The sequence below is a fragment of the Ascaphus truei genome, chromosome 1 (genome assembly GCF_040206685.1).
Source record: "Ascaphus truei isolate aAscTru1 chromosome 1, aAscTru1.hap1, whole genome shotgun sequence".
Classification (NCBI taxonomy): Eukaryota; Metazoa; Chordata; class Amphibia; order Anura; family Ascaphidae; genus Ascaphus; species Ascaphus truei.
The window spans coordinates 202,733,635-202,737,874 of NC_134483.1; the positions used below are offsets into that span (position 1 = coordinate 202,733,635).

Sequence of the window (4,240 nt, forward strand, 5' to 3'; positions counted from 1 at the left end):
TACTTCCTGGTTTTAAAGGATATTTTAATGGCCATCCATTAGAAAGCCACAACCGATGTTGCAGCTTCCTATTGTCTTGAGATTTGGCAGCTATTTTGTTTCCCCTGAGGGAGATTTAAACAGAGTACATATAAATACAAAATTAGTAGCAGGAACTGCACCTTTAATATGTATCAATTTTTGGAGTCATCCGTGTTTTTTAAGTGATTAAAATGAACAAGACCTGAGCTTTAGTGAAGATTTCTACTTTTCATCTTTATGAATCACAGGTAATACTGTAATTATTTGTTGACTGACAAATCATTGAAATTCAAAAGCGCTAGTTAATAGAAATGGAATTTGCCTCTTATTTATGTCACCTTCTATTTGCCAGTAAACCTGCTGTGTGCGAGCTTCCGTATATCCAGAGTACCAATATTTATTGTATTTATTTATAAAAAGGTTTTACCAGGACATAATACATTGAGTTACCTCTCGTTTTCTAGTATGTCCTGGGGACAGTGTTATAAAAATACATGGTTACATTAAAAGAACAGGGTTATACAGTAAATTCACAGACATTTCATGGACAGAGTTGGAAAATTGGGTACAAGGGATAAAGGGCTGGTGAGTTTCAGATTGAAATAGAGCAGCTTTAACATCAGCAAATGGCTCACACACTTTGGCTGCGCCAAAGGCTGTCCGCTTTTGGGGCAATGCAGATGTACACTGGGGTGGTTGATTTCAATGCAGCTGTGAACAGAAAGTTCTTTGTGTCCTCTTGGCTCATTAACATTCCAGTGGGTGGAGTTGACGTTCCACAAAGTACAAGCAAATGTTAACCCTTAGCACGCTGGTCCTGTGCAGAGGGGAGCAGCTCTTGGGGAGCCCCATCAGGCTGTCCACCTTTTGACAGCCTATTAACAGCAAAGCACGCAGAAAATAAATAAAGTTGATCTTTTAGAGCCGTATGTTTTTCTTTGTTTTTCAAGCTTCTTTTAACTCTACAAAACTCTTGATCTGCTTGTGACATCAAGCATACACTAAAACAGAAACAGCAGAACCAAACAAACTTGTGTTATTTTTCCGGTAAGAGTCCCATAAACATCCTAAATTCATCTAATCTGGTTTCCAAATGTTTGTGACACAAATAGTAAAGAATCTTATGTTTTATCTTAGGGTAAAAAGTGAACTAGAACAATGTTTCTTATTGGGTGTTTTCAACCTTTATAATATAATATAAAAAGAACATATCCCCCAGCGTTGGTATATAGAATACTAACAATATCACTGACCGGACATATATATATATATATATATATATATATATATATATATATATATATATATATATATATATATATTCAAATAAAGAAGCAAGCACCTTTCTAGGTTTTATATATAGTTTGTTATGTATAAATAATGTTACAATCTTAACATACGTTAAAAAAAACATTTTACAATGCTTTCATTAAAAACTATAACAAATTAGAATGTTTTTTTTTTTCATTTAAATTTTTTTGTATTTGTTTTGTTTTCAGTTTCTCTCCATTATTTTCTCTCCATTATTTTCTCTTGCATATTGTAATCACTTTCTAAGCTATTGTAAAATAACCCAGGTACAGATGTAGCAGACGTTATTGCACTTGCTGAAGCGCCAGCGGGTGCAATAGTGCAGTAGCACTGCCTCTTTTTTAGCGGCTGTTTAATTTTAAATGGCGTCTGCTGGCACGTTGTGTTGCGCAGTGCGACGCATACATGCGCACATCCGCCTACCTACACATACGCCTGTCTACCTGCGTGCGCACGTATACATACATACACGTGTATGGATAGATCTAAGATATCGATTTCTATCTCGGCGTCCTTGCAAGAGCCCCCCTCTTTCTCGCACCCACTTCTCTCACCTCCGTCCAGTGGCGTAACTAAGCCGTAAGGGGGCCCTGGGCAACGTCACGTGTCTCTCCCCTGGCAATCTGTTTCATTTCTGCGGGGACGAGAACAAGTCCTCTGTAACCTATTTGGGAGTGTTCATAAAGCCCAGAGTGAGGGTCCTGGCTCCTATCACCGCCCCCTCTTTCCCCCCCTTCACCTTTGCAGGGGCCCGAAATGTGCTCGGGCGGTAGTTACGTCACTCCCTCGCTCTCATCCTCTCCCACCTCCATCTCTCAGACCCCCATCAAACGCTCCTCGATGCCCCCACTTCTCCCCCCAGGCTCTAACCCTCCTCCAATACACATAACCATCCTCCCTTCCCCAATAAACATTATAACCCCCAATACACACAACCCCCCTTTCCCCAATACGCAAAATACCCCCCCCCCCCATGCACATGTCTCCCCCCCACACTCCAAACATAAAAGGACCCCCCCACCAAACACACCTTACCTTTTGGGTGGGGGAACCTCCCGCTAGAGGAAGGCTACTCGGGAGCCTGGGCTGCTGCAGCAAGGGGGGAGGGGCCCACCACTGAGGGGAGAGCTGAGACAATTAGGGGCCTGCCTTTCGCTGGATGTTGCACACTGGGCTGATGTCGGGCCCAACATCCGCGCCTGGCTGCTGGGACTCTGTTGCCTTCCAGGCTCAATTTACAGCACCAGGCGGCTGGGCCTGCGACCGTTGTCCCGGCTCTAACCCACCTTCCCTGTCAGCGGATTTGTGATCTATATATCTCATACCATTACAAATATATACTGTATATAAAACATGTTTAAACCTTTAACCATTTTTTTTCTGTGACTTTGTATTCTGTCTCTGGCACGCCAGCCTTAAAAAAGGGTTTGTTTTTTTTCTACAACTGTTGCTTTAAGTGAACTTTGGGGCCAAGTATATTGTTTTATGAATTTCTTGTAATAGCCTAATAGTTTTGTGGTTTCTTTGGTAATGTCCCTTTCATACTACAGAAATAATTCTCTTGAGGGATTTGTATCTACCAGCAGCTGCATCATTCACTTATTTTTAGATGAAATGTACAACCACAGGAAGCTCTGCTTTCATGGAAGTAGATCTATTGTGTCCCTTACAAGACCATTTAACAGTGTGTATTTATTTTTAATGTTGAAAGCATGTAGGGCCCTATTTACAAAGCAGCGCTGTGCCACAAGACAGTGCCAGGGGTCTTCAGGAAATGCATCGTTTAGTAAAAATGGGCCAATGAGTCGTATGGCATATTTGCCACTGTGTAATGTGGTATTTGCTTTTCAAAAATAAAGGTCTTTTTCTTCCCCCTTTTTATTTTTTCCAGCTAAAAAGCAAATGCTAAAATTAGATGAGCCGCATTAGTTTCTACTTATTGCAACTCCAGCTGCTTTAAGCAACAATAATTAGATTTTTTTTTTTTTTTACAGGTTGTGACCCAATATTGCAGATCAATACTTACATTTTCTGTAAATGTCCGTGTGCATTTTATTGTTGAGACCTTTTTAACGCAGACATTAAAAGGAGTTTTTAAATTGGTTATCAGAATTAAATTATGGCCCAGGCGAAGGGAATCTCATGGTGGTTATTTTTCAAGTCTCGAATTTGTGGTCTGCTTGGCAATTTGCAATAGCACAATGTTTCCTGCAACTAACAAACAGACTTTAAAACAAAAAAGAAGAAGAAAGGATCAAATGTTATTTGATCTGTAGGTGCATCTGCATGGGATCGTAGTGACATTATGATGCTGCAACATTATTGACTCAAGGGGTTGGATTCAAGAGTGCTTTGTATTTGCAGTGCTGTATGGGGTAGTATTTTATTGTAATAGCGGCAGTATTCTATTGCCTGTTTTTGTAAATAAGAGCTGCTTTAACATTGAGGCAAGACGGTCGCTTCTACATACCAATTAATTCCCCCCCCCCCCCCTAAAATCTTCACGCTTTTACATTTGTGGGGGAGGGGGGGAGGGGAGGCGGCGGGGGGGGGGGGCATGCTGCCTCCCCGCTATTCCCCTGTCATTGTATGTAACGGGTTTATCCCCCCCCCCCAATCTCACATTGGCCCGGGTACTCTTGATAACCAACTCCCATTACGTGTGTGTGATGGTGCACCTGTAGGCAACAGAACTCCTGAGTCTCCGGCTTGATGGTAGTAGGGGATTATCAACAGTCAGGTGGCTGAGGTAGTGGGTGCGAGTTCAACTTACATCATGTGCAGCGCCTCCACCTCATCAGGATCTATGCTTCCGCAGGGAGATGGTCCTGGTGAGGAACTCCTTCTCGGTGGTGCCATCCACTTGCGAGTAATTTCACACTCACACAGTGGGGGTATCTTTAAACAG

General features: G+C 41.9%; 1 long non-coding RNA gene across 1 annotated transcript; it reads right to left on the reverse strand.

Moving 5' to 3' along the window:
• Positions 1–300: 300 nt before the first annotated feature.
• LOC142470151 (uncharacterized) lies at positions 301–2,621 on the reverse strand. Its single transcript, XR_012789187.1, has 3 exons — positions 2,368–2,621; positions 1,887–1,966; positions 301–1,022 (listed from the first exon to the last, which is right to left on the reverse strand). It is a non-coding gene; the product is annotated as an uncharacterized LOC142470151 (long non-coding RNA).
• Positions 2,622–4,240: the final 1,619 nt, after the last annotated feature.